Here is a 12,825-nt window from a genome sequence, read left to right on the forward strand (position 1 = left end):
CCCCTGTGCACACATCCCTCTCTCCCCCACCAACCACCTGAGCCAGTGCCCGCCCACGCCTCCACCCCTTCTTCCTCCCACTGTCCCTCGGGAACCAGCACATTTTTTTCACTTTGGACAAGATTTTTTTTTTTTTGCTGTCATTTGAGAGTGTGCGTTTTGTCTCTTTGCTTGTTTTGTCATTCTGTTTCGCAGTTCAGGTAGATCTCCCGTATGACTTTCCCATCTGACTTACTCACTTAGTGCAGCGCTGCCAGCTCCATCCGTTCTGTTCCTAAAGGCGCTGCTTCATCTGCTTAATAGCTGCGTCATATGCCGCTGAGCACTTCCCCGCCACGTCTGTAGCCATCAGGCTGTTGGCGGGAGTCACGGTGGGTCACGCCTTGGCCTTTCCAGCAGCTGCTCTGGACTTCAGAGTGCGTGAGCCTGTTTGTAGCGGTTTTTCTTTTTGGCAAATGATGGAATTTCCATTTTTACTTCCTTAAGAACTTTCCATCTGGTTCCCATGGAGGTGGCAGCTCTTGCATCCCCGTCTTCCGTCTCTGACTGTGTCTCTCCCTCAGCTCTCGGGGCTGTCCCTGGGGTCTTTACTGTGGTTCCTGCCAGGAGGGGCCTCAGACCTGGGGCAAGCTTTCTGGCCTCAGCACCACACTTCGGGCTGAGCCTGGCATTCACTGCCATATTTGGAGTTCTATTAGAGACTAATTTTGAATCTTTCTCTCTCTCTCTCCCCCCCCTTCAATTCCATTTAAAATCCTTCACACTAAAGAAATAAATGAAAATTGCCTATCTAGGCATCTGCCCATTTTGGATTGGGGTGTATATGAGGGATTAGCCCATATGTGCTGGGATCTATCGTCCACCATTCTGCAGGCTCCTCTTTATCTCTGTGATTCTCTTTGAGGTTCAGAAAGTTTCTGGTTTACTTCATCCTGCTGGTTTATCTGCTCCCCTTGCCCTTGCTGCTGGGCTGTGTCCCTGGGGCCGGCTCTGGGCTGTCCTGGAGGGTGTCGCCATGTTTACTTTGAAGTGTTTTATGGTTTCGTTCTTACATCTTTAATCCACTTTGAATATATTATTGTGTGTGGATTCATCTTACAGATGTTTTTCTTCGTTCAAACAAACCCACACTTGGTCATAGGCCAGTAAGAAAAGTTAAAGGTGACCAAGAGACAAAAATCAGCTTCTTCCAATCTAGCAAATAAACAATGAGGTAACATTGACAAATGGGAAAGTAATCTGACCATGAATGTGCCACGCGTCATCGGTGAGTGGGTTGTAGACAAACAATGATTTAAAGGACAATTTCCCTAAACTGCTCAGGTTCTAACCCACTGGCTGTCCCATAAATTTTAGGCCCAAGTCCCAGGAAGGGAGGGGCGTCAGCCCCAGGGGGCAGGAGTGACTCCCCAGGATGGTGAGGGTGGAGCTGCTGCAAAAAAGAAGCCATGAGGGACTGTGAACAGAGAAGCCACACTCAGGCAGGAGAGGCACAGTGTCCCCTGTGTCCCTGAGTGTCCCCTGGGCAGTTGTCCGTGACCTGGCCTGACACTCAGGTGGATGGTAACAAGGGCCTCATGACCTCAGCTCTGCAGGCAGCAGGGTCCCTCCCTGAGCAACTCCAGGACTGGGGACCCTGTCCAGGGTGAGACTGTTGAGGATGTGCTGATGGACGGGCAAGAGGCTGAGAACACCCAGGGGAGGCTCTGAGGGAGGATGTGCCTGGGTCTCCCTTCCCAGGAAGGGCCATTGTTAGGGGAAATGAGTCTGAGTTAATCCCATGAGGCTTTGTGGATCCACCCCACTTCAGACTAAAGCCATCAAGGCTCTGGAAAGACAAATCCCATCACCACCAAGGGAGGGTGGCTGGACTGAGGTGGAGTTGGGCAGCCAGGTTGGATATAAAAAACCAAATACGTGGGCCTTGGGCTCGCTGGCTAGCGATCGCTCGCCTCCTGGCTTCACCGCTCCTGCGGTGGCCAACTCTGAGAGCGCCATTTTGGGATTCCTGATCGGCGGATCGGTAGGACTCATTTAAACTTTGTCTCCCACTTTTCTCCCAGAGCTGTACATTTCTCATTTCCCCTCCCTTGTAAATAAAACCTTTTTTTTTAACCTTTCACTGTGCCTGCAGTAGAGCATTGATAAGTCCTTTTAACGCGCGGGTGAGGACCCACAGTAGGCACCCCGTTTTGTATCGGGGTGCTCTACAACACCATCTCAGGAGGCACCAGTTCTATTTGCTGTTCCCATGAACCAGACTGGGCCCTGAACAGTTCTGTAACAGGGTGGTCCCTAGGAAAGGGGGAGGTTCCAGGTTCCCTGCCCCACCCAAGGGAGGGTGGAGCTGAGCAGGGAAGGAGAAGCTGCAGAAGAGACTGAGGAAGAAGCAGGATGGAGCCAGAAGGAGACCTGGAGGAGGCGCATGGAGCCTAGAGACACATGAAGAAACTGCACTTGTCTTTTGGTTGTGGACTGGGTGACACAGATGTGGGAGACCTGTGGGGAGGTGACAGTGGCAGCTTTTATCTTGATTTGTTCTTTTCCTTCTGGCTTGTCTGGTTGTTTCTGACCCTTTTCTGTGGGTCCCCATGGAAGATGCTTTAGACTTGTGGCAGGCTTTGGGGCCTTGCTCTGGGCCAATGCCATCTGGATGGACTTTTACCCACGAGGGGACGGGCAACTTTGAGTGCTTGATTTAGAAACTAGATACTTTGCCTTCCTGTATTGTTTCCAAATTGTATTAAATTTCCTTCCTATTAAAAGTCTCTTATGTTTTGTGTTGATGCGGCGGATGGCAGAACCTATTTAGAGCAGGCAGGTTTGCAGGGTTGGCGTGCCCCCTCCCCTGTCCTGTAACAGATTTGGTGCCCAACATGATTTAGGACAGACCCATCCATAATTAGCCCCATGGGAACTTGGGCTTCCCTTGGCACTGGCTACCATAAGCGCAAATGTGATTTTTGGTTTCTCTGGTGTGTCTGTATCATATGTAGATTTGCTGTTGAAAAACTGGCTTGGGCTTTGTGAAGATCTGTGTGTCTCTATGTAATTTGTTGTAGTGACTTGCTAAGACATTTGATTTTGTGGAAATTGTTCTGTGCAACAGTTTTACTCAAGATTAGGCAGTACATTGGACCATGTGGCCAGATCAAAGATGGTGTCTGAGGCCACTTGGTGGGCTCTTGTAAAATTCAGAGGTTCTTGTTGCTAGGACTTTGGAACTTTTTTTTCTTTCTTTTTGTAATCTCTGCTGTCTCATTAGCATTTCTAAAGGCAATAATGATTCTTCAGTGCTATGTTGCTTTGTCTTTGACTACTTCCTGACCTCTGCCTGAGGGATTTGCAAGTCAACTGTGGAGCAGTGGTGTTTAAATTAGCAAATGTATGCCTGGGTGTTAACAAAAGTTAACTGGTAAGTGCTGGTAGCCTTGATGGATTCTTGGAGATAACTTGAATTTTTGCAAAGTCTGTATCAGAAAAATTAACAAGATTTTGTCTGAGTCTGAAAGGATTTGCTGCTGTGAATTTTGTCTACACAATTTGTTCTGGGCATGTTTGCCATTTTGAATCCTGGATTTGTTCAATTACTAGTGTAAGACAAGATTCTAAGTTTCTGCTTCCTATTGAGGAAGGTCAGTTGTGGAAAGCACTCTTTAGGGTGCATCGTGTAACTGTACCAGGTTTTCATGCCTGTGTTGTTGTTGTCCCTCCCTAGTGTGGGGAGGTGTCATCTGTGCTTAGATGTTGAATCTGCTCTTTCAGCTTCTGTCCCAGAGTGGCTAACAGAAGTAAGGAGATGACTCCTTTTATTTTTTTTTTAAAACTTTTTTTTTTTTAATAGAGGCATGCTTTATTTATTTATATTATTTGTTTGTTTTGTTTATACATGCACTGGGTACAGTCAGAAGCGCGGGAGGGTGAGAGAATCACCAGAGCCAGAGCAGGGAGCAGAGCAGGCAGAAGGACCGAAGTACACTGCTGAGGGAGCAGCGGGTGGCAGAGAGGTCTGCGCGCCACGTGGGACCCTCCTCCGGTGGCCGGGGAGCAGCCGGGGATCGAACCGGCGCCACAGAGGCCGCGGCAGCTTCGCAACCCAGCGCTCAACCGCTGCGCCACCGGGAGGCCCGAGATGACTCCTTTTAATTGAAAGTTAATTACTGATATTGTGATTTTGCGTTTTCAGTTCTATTCCAGGAAACCCACGGACTGCCTGCTTGGTGGCTAACAAGAGATGACTCCTTTTACTTAAAAGTGAACTGTACTTTTGCTCTTAGTTGCTGTGCAGTATACCCCAGGATTGACTTCTAATAAAAGTCTTCAACACTAAAACCCTAACGTGATAAACAGGTCATGTAACTCTTGTGATTAATAAAACTTTTCCTTCCTATTTCCAAAGTCTTAGGTTTGTAGGATGACAACTGGAAACTGTTTTCTGCCAGCAACACTCCACATTTTTTTTTGGACTTTGACCCTTTTTTCTGAGCCGATGGACTAAAACTGCAGTTACATAAGATATTCCACATGGCATAACTAAAAAAAAACTGTCATTGTCTATATGTTGTATGTCTGTATGTCCTTCTGTCTGTCTGGCCTCGAGAGGTTGAAAAATTGGTAGACACGGTGCGCATAGACGTTGAAAAAAAAAGTCTCCAGTTATGAGAAAAACACAAAGGTTATGGTTTCATTGTTAACATTGTACTATTGAACTAAGCCGGTGCCTTCATAGAGATTGAACATTGTTGTTTCTGTTATTTTCCTGATATTTATGGCAAAGCTGCCCAGAAATCTAAATTCAAGCACAAATTTGGTAGCCTGTCATTTGGCTGATCAAGGAAATTTTGTGGAACCTCAATAGAGCTCCTGGGACACTCCACAAAGTCTCTCCCTTTCCTCCTGGGAAAGGCATTAGATGAATTTGTCCTATTTGGCTTATCCAGTGAAGTAACACTGGAAGGGAAGCATCGTCTGTTGGGAAAATGGTAAAACTTTGGCATGTACAGAAATGTTAACACTGGTTTTCTAAAATGTGTATAAAACCTCTCAGTACCTGATCTGTATGTAAATTGTCAATGGGGATTGTCACCTTGTACTATTGTACACTTCGATTATTTATTGACAGAAATTGATTCTGAAAAATAGGGAGAAAAGACCTCAACAGATTCCTATTGATGGAACTGTTGAGAGTACAAATTTCCTACACAGGACTGAATACACCTGGTATTTTCAAAGTATTCTTTGACATAATACTGATAATTTTTGCATTTTGTTTTGAATCCACAAAGTTTTTTTTTTTTTTTGTTTGGAGTGACCAGCACCTGCAGGAAGGTTGCGTTTTTTTTTCCAGCAAAGCTAACTTGTGTCACATTTTCCCCACCTTGAAACCAACACAGCATACAAATAGTGGTAGTAATTTCTTTTTTGCTACTTATCTCAGAGTCTGTTTTTGCATAACTTCCATAGGGATTTTGTCTGCTTAAACTAAAAAAAAAATTGGACATGAGTTTCATTGTGTGGCTTTGAGAGGAGTTCTTCCAGAAAGTTGAAGCAGAGCTGAACCAAGAAGAGGAGAACCTGTTTGCTTTGTTCGTAGGATTCCAGAGACTTCCAAAGAAGGTGAGGAAGCTTGCCTCCATTGGCAGGACTGGACAACCCGGCCAACAAAAAAGTCCTGGTACCCTCAAGAAGAGGAAAGCCCAGGTGGAGTCTGATGAGACCAGCTTGTTCCTGAAGCCTACATGGACCGGATGCCAACGGTTCGCTCTGATCCTATATGGAGTATTCCAGCAAAGCCAGCGAAAATGCTGTTTAGTTATTCTGCCCTGTGATTTTATGCAAAAATAGGTAAAATGGTTTAAAAGTAGATTTAGTTTGCAAACTTTGCTATGCTGTTAAAAAGTTTGGCTCGAGGTTGAGAGAATTCGGTTTTTGCGTAAGTTGAACCAATTTTAAGATTTTTTTCCCCTGTGATTTTGATATGTTTGCTGTCTTGTTTAGCTAATGCTCCAGATTTTTTTTTCCTTTTGGCTTGGATAATGGACTATCTTCCAGCAATGGAAACTCTCATCCTGGACATTCATGAACAGTGCTGCTTGACTAATTGTTGCTCTTCTTACACACATTGTAACCCTGAAAAAAGACTGTCTCCTAAGACTACACCCTGAGATCTGTGCCACCATAGATATGGTGGAATAAAAATTAAAAGGGGAGATTGTAACAGGGTGGTCCCCAGGAAAGGGGGAGGTTCCAGGTTTTCTGTCCCACCCAAGGGAGGGTGGAGCTGAGCAGGGAGAGAAGAAGCTGCAGAGGAGACTGAGGAAGGAAGGAAGCAGGATGGAGCCAGAAGGAGACCTGGAGGAGGCACATGGAGCCGAGAGACACATGAAGAAAATGCGCTTGTCTTTTGGTCGTGGACTGGGTGACACGGATGTGGGTGAGACCTGTGGGGAGGGGACAGTGGCAGCTTTTACCTTCATTTTGTTCTTTTCCTTCTGGGTTTGTCTGGTTGTTTCAGATCCTTTTCTGTGGGTCCCCACTGGAAGATGCTTTAGACTGTGGCAGGCTTTGGGCCTTGCTCTGGGCCAATGCCATCTGGATGGAGTTTTATCCACGAGGGGACGGGCAACTTTGGGAGCTTGATTTAGAAACTAGATTCTTTGCCTCTCCTGTCCTGTTTCCTAATTGTATGGAAGTTCCTTCCCATTAAAGTCTCATATGCTTTGTGTTGATGTGGTGGAGGGCAGAACCCATTTAGAATAGGCAGGTTTGCAGGGTTTGGACTGCCCCTCTCCTAGCCCTGTAACTGTTCCTCTTCCTGTGGGGAATGACTTGACAACCCGTGACAGGAAGGACCAGTGTTCCTTGTACCCACTCTGTGTGTCCATCCTGCCGGCAGCCTGGACCCTCCATCTGCATAGCCAGGTCACAGAGAGGATGCCATGACCCCCAGCCTCACGGCCCCTGCTCTGCCTGGGTGAGTGTGAAGAGGGAGGGACCCTGGTCTGGAGGCCCCATGCCAGGCCTGGTCTGTCAGGGGACCCAGGACTCGGGAGGCTCCGGGAGGAGGCTCTGTCAGGACTCGGTCAGGCCAGGGCTGAGTGTGGGCCCCGGGACCCCAGAGCAGACAGGTGAGTCTGTGCTCAGGTGTCCCGGGTCCTGCCTCCTCACTGGGGAGGGGCCACCCCTGGCAGCTGGGGGTGGAGACAGCAGTTCTGGGGTGATGGAGGGGACATCTAGGGTGATGGGTGAGAACAGCAGGTCTAGGGTGATGGAGGGGATGTCTGGGAGGTTCTGGCTGGGGCCTGGGAACTGGGGTGGGGATGCCCGTGACCAGCCTCTGATTCCTTCCAGGGCCCTGCCCAAACCCACCCTCTGAGCTGAGCCAGGCTCTCTGATCCCCTGGGGGAACCTGTGACCATCTGTGTCAGGGGACCCTGGGGGCCCAGGAGTTCCGTCTGTATAAAGAGGGAAGCTCATTGCCCTGGGACAGAGGGACCCCACTGATGCCCGGGGACAAGGCCCTTTCCGCATCCCATTCCTGCCAGTGGACTATGCAGGAGATATCACTGTGATTATGGCAGCCCGCTGGCCTAGGGGTTAAGTCTCAGCACTATAACCACGACAGCCTGAGTTCAATGCCCAGCCAGGGAGCTGACCCACACGGTGCAGCAGACCTCTCCTGTCTTCCCGCTGCTCCGCAGTGCATTTCATCGATCTGCCTGTTCTGCTCCCTACTCCTGTCTCTTATGAATCCTCACAACCCCCCCCCACCGCACCTCTGGTCTACACCCCAGTTCTTCTAAGCCAAAAAAAAAAAAAAAAGCAGAGAGGCAAAGTCACTTTCCCAAATACACAGAGCTAGCAAGAGGCAGGTTGAAGTTTTGCAAAGAATTTGGTGTGACCCCAAGTCTGCTAGCTTTTGTTCATGCCCAGCAGCTGTGTCCTGCACTGGTCTGGTAAGAGATAGTCTTGGGAGGGAAGGGGAGAGCTCACGTTATATCACACCCTGGTCTGTTCTGTGGCTGCCATGCTGTGTGTGGGAGGGGCCAACATCCCGAGGATCTGAATTCCATCTCTGTTCAAGACGCACGGGCAGTCTGAATCAATATCAACGCATTCTCTGACTGAATATTATGTCAGAATACTGCATGGAGGCTATTTTGGACTCAGTTTATGCAAACTTGCCAACGGAACACCCTCAAATAGTGAAAGATATGGCTCCCGTAGACTCTGACCATGGTGCTGAAATAAGAATCTAATGGCGAGGCCCCAGTCAGCACAGTGGACAGCAACAGCAGAACCCACTCTCCTGGAGTTGGGTACTGCTGGTGCAATAGGGTGGGTGTCTCGTCTGGGGGGACACTGGGGGTTGTAGTGAGTGATGCCACTTCCATTCCTATCCTTGAATCCTAGACTTGTGAATGAATCGGGATTATTGCAAAACCAGCACATATAGTCCATGCTGACTGTGTGTAATATACAGTTGTTCCTTGTAGAGACCCTGGCATCAACCCTGCAAGGTACTGTCACCTCGTTGACACTGTGACAGGGTTTCTCGTGGGGCTTTCCACTGTTCTGTCAAGCCAGTCCTCAGGACACATGACCAGTGAATCCCATGAGCGTGGGTGCGTTGCCCCACTTTTTTGGGAATTGAGTTCCTTGGTCAGAAGCAATGCTGTGTGGGATAGCATAGTTGCAAACAAGCTGTTCTATAAGTCTGATGATAGTAGTTTTGGCAGCAGCATTGTGTGTAGGAGAGAGAAGCGTATATGCAGATTAAGTGTCAATTGCAGTAAGACGAAGCACTGCCCCTTCCATGATGAAGAGTCCATTGTCATCAATCCGCCACTGGGTGGCTGCCTGATCACTCCTGGGAACGGTGCCACACCAGGGCTCAGGGTGGTCTCTGCTGCTGCAGACTGGACACTCAGTGGTGTCTGTCGCAGGCCAGCCTGGTGAGTAGAAGTCTATTTTGCTGAGCCTCTGTAACCAGAAGGCTGGAGTTCAGGCCACCTGTCACTGCCAAATGCCAATAAAGTGGAAACAGGAATTGAATCTTGAAGATGCTCTTCAATCTGGCAGCCGGTGGCCGGGAAGATGGGTAACACCCTAAAGAAGCCGCCTTCGCATTTCATCTACAGCTGGCTCTTTACAGTGCGCTGACCAAAGGCAGTCCAGCAGTGGGCAGGCTTCTCTGCTGCCAGGAGCTGGTGATGTCCACCCAGAGTTCCTTATCGCCCTCCTGGACACCTGGCCTCAGGCTCGGCCCCCGGTGCTGAGGGTGGCCTGCAGATAGCACTGCTCCCCACACCCTCCAGACATGTCCTCGGGCCGGAAAATTAGCTCAGAGCAGACAGGCCATAAACAATGGGTGTGCAGATTTCCTACTATGCATTCTCCCTACCCCCCCCCTTATTGAGGTGACATCGGTTTACAACACTGTATATGATTTAGGGGGTTAGGTTCATACCGCATCAGATGTATGTTTCCATCCCACTCCCACCATCCAAGCACCCAGATTCCTCTACCCTAGACCGTGGCGCCCCCTCAACCTTTGTTCCCACGCTGTCCCCCCTTCCTTCCAAATATAAATTTCTCTTGTATGTTTGAGCTTCCTCCACACTGCCTGGCCCACAGCTCCCAAAATGCTTGAATTTCCTAAGTGTTGACTTTCCTGAGTGAGCAAGGAGTCTTTTGTTACTGCAAATGAGGTGGTTTTAAGTCCCACTTAAGGGTGGAGGCAGATTGCCGGAGAACCAACCTTGTGATCAGAGGGTTAGTATTTCTCATCCTCCACACCCTGATCTCCTAGGAGGGAAGAAGGGCCGGAGGTTGAATCAATGGCCACTGGACAACTATTTAATCATTCTCATGCCTGAGTTATGATGCCCCCATAAAAATCCAAGAGAAGGAGATTCAGAGAAATCCCAGGCTGGAGACCTTTGGAGAGCTGAGGACCGTGGTACAGGGGCACAGAGGGTGGTACAGAGAGGGCACAGAGCTCTGCAACATCCCCCGTCCCTTGCCCTGTGCATCTCTTCATCTGGCTCTTCCTGAGTATGTTCTCTTGTAGCAAGTAAACCAGGGATCTAGCATGTAAATGGCTTTCCTGAGTTCTCTTGAGCCACTCTAGCCAATTAATTGGATGCAAAGAAGGAGTCATGGAAACTATGGCAGTCTAATTAATACTGGGGTGAAGGAATTCATCAGAGACAGAGTGGAAGACGAAGCAGGTTGACTTATTGAAGTGCCCTGAAAGGGAGCGGGGTGAGATGGGAGATACACTTTCGCCTGTGAAGAAAGATTTGAGGGTCTCTTGTGTACTCTGTTTTCATGGAACTTTCTAACTTGGGCATGGCTTTGCACTAGTTATCTGCTGGGATGTCTGGTCTGGGGCACCGGTCTTCAGTAGGGAATGTGCCCTGGTCCTGCTTCTGCATTCCTGGAGCTGGTCTGCTGTTTCTGGTGAGGCCTTGGGTCTTATGGCCCGATTTCCGTGGCAACCGTATAGCTTGCCTCTCTATTCAAGCCTCCTGAACTTGCCTGCTGGGCAAGGAGTGGGGACTTAGTGGGTCCTTGGGGCTACTAGGGGGGTAATTGGCTTCACAGATACCCCCTGAATCACACCCTGATACGGGGCTTCGCCCAGACCAGGGTGCAGCTGCCCTGGTGGCTGTGACCCCAGAACCTCCCTTGTGGTGGACAGAGAGCAGTTCCCAGGTTCTACTTTTCCTCCCCGCACCAGGCCGCAGTGTCCAGCCCACGCAGACACCCTGACTCACCCCTGGCGCCTCACGCCCTCTCCCTGACCCGCTGCACTGAACCCGCGGGGCCCGTGGGGTGCAAAGCGACCGACCCCTCTTCCTTTCCGCGTCCCTCCGTTATTGGATCTGTCCTCGCTCTTCGCGGTTCCCCCAGAACCGCCCACCGTCTTATTCAGGTATTCGCTGACGCTCCCTGGCTGCTCACAAAGGTGCCCCAGGCTCTCCCAGCAAAGACACACCGGGACCTGCAGACCACGACTCCGGGCGCCACCGACTGTGCCGTCCAGGATGTCGGGTCGCGGCGCCCTGGCTAGGAGAGCCCCGAGTCGCTGTGATGGGAGGTGGGTGTTCACGGGGTCAGACCCTGGACGGCTCGGCTTAAAACGGAACCTTACCCGGAGCCACGAGGGGGCGCAAGTGTCTCATGCTCACTGCAAAGAAAAGCTAGAAACCTGTTCCAGAAGGCCTGCTATTAGCGTTCGGTTGTGTTTTATTGTTTCTAAAAAAGGCTTATTTATGTATGCAAGAACTGGGGTGTAAGCCAGAGGTATGGGGGTGAGAGGAGACAGAGTGGGGAGCAGAACAGGTCAATCTACCGAAATCCACTGCTGAGGGAAGCAGTGGGGAGACAGGAGAGGTCTGCTGCACCATGTGGGTAGCTCCCTAGCAGGGGATCGAACTCGTGCTGCAGTGGCTGCGGACAGCTCCATAGTGCTGATGTGTAACCCCTCCCGCCACCAGGGAGGCCCCTCTGTTGCATTTTAAAAGACTATTTAAACATGAAGCCTCAAAGCAGCTGTTACTATCGTGCAAATACTATTTGGTTCCGTCCAAACACTCCCATCTAGTCCTTGCACACACTCTCCGTGGCACATCTTAATCTTGATTCTGTTTGGGCCTATCTGGTGGCAGGAGTTGTGTTAGCGTTATCAAGGTGTCGCCAGCCACTGAGGCCTGAGTTCCATCCCAGCCGGGGAGCTGACCCACATGGCACAGCAGAAAGACTACACAGCAGTGCCCAGTGGCACAAAAACACGCTTCCAGGTGGTTGTGCACTTTGACTTGATCTGATCTCTTACCAAAACCTGGAGCTGCAGATAAAGTGAACAGCTGATGCTGCTTTAAAGTCAAATTACTCAAAATTTGAGGGACTCAAAAGCAGGATCCTGGTCTAGTCAGGAATCCTCTATGGAGTTCCAAAGCGGCTTGCTGAAGAGAGACTGGGCTGTTATTAGCCCTCTCTGAGATCGGAGAGAAGGCGCCCGGAGCTGAGGAGCCAGCTTGGAATGGGAGCTGAGTGCAGTGTGGTCTCCAACTGGACAACGGAGGGACCAAAGACAACGATATTGTGCGCAAAATGTAAAGAAACGCCAGAGAATTGCTGATCCTCCCCAGCTGTGCACATTCATCACTGCTTTGTTTCCTGACAAGCACATTTTGCAGCTCCCTTTGAACTGCCCTTTCACTTAAAAACCCACAAAGGCTTCCCTCCCACCTCACGCCTCCTCAGGAACCACTGGTGGCTTCTACCCTGTTCCACTGAGCCCCGCCCTCTCCCCACGCTCGCTGTGTCCGACACCCCCTCCCCATTGCATGCCTTCTGCCCTGGGGACATGGTGTCTGGAGAAGGCGAGAGTCCACCAGAGCGTGGCTGCCACTTCCCTCCTGGGTCTGGGACTCCAGGCTGGTGTTCCTCTCGGGAAGGGCTGTGCTTGCTGAGCAGGCTGCTCTGCCGCAGACCCAGGCCCGCAGCACGTGAGGCCGCCCTGCCCGGCAGCCATGAGTCCAGACCTGCAGGCACTCCCAGTGCTGTCCCTCTTCAGCACATTCCCAGCCTCGGAGTAGCAGTTAAAATTAGGAGGTTCGAGAGTGTGAAACTCCTCCTGTCCCAGCTCATCCTGTCCCCACTAACCCGCGGGATGCTGACCAGAGCTACAAGAGCTCACCTGGCTAAGGGGGTTGGGGGGCGCCAGGATCCAGAACTGGGGTTAACAGCCCGCGCTTTCTGAAAAAGCAGAAGTCACAGGTCCTACGTGGGACCCTGGAGAGCAGCCCTTGGAAG

This window comes from Talpa occidentalis, unplaced genomic scaffold, assembly GCF_014898055.3.
Source record: "Talpa occidentalis isolate TD23 unplaced genomic scaffold, MPIMG_talOcc4v2.1 talOcc4.17, whole genome shotgun sequence".
Lineage (NCBI taxonomy): Eukaryota > Metazoa > Chordata > Mammalia > Eulipotyphla > Talpidae > Talpa > Talpa occidentalis.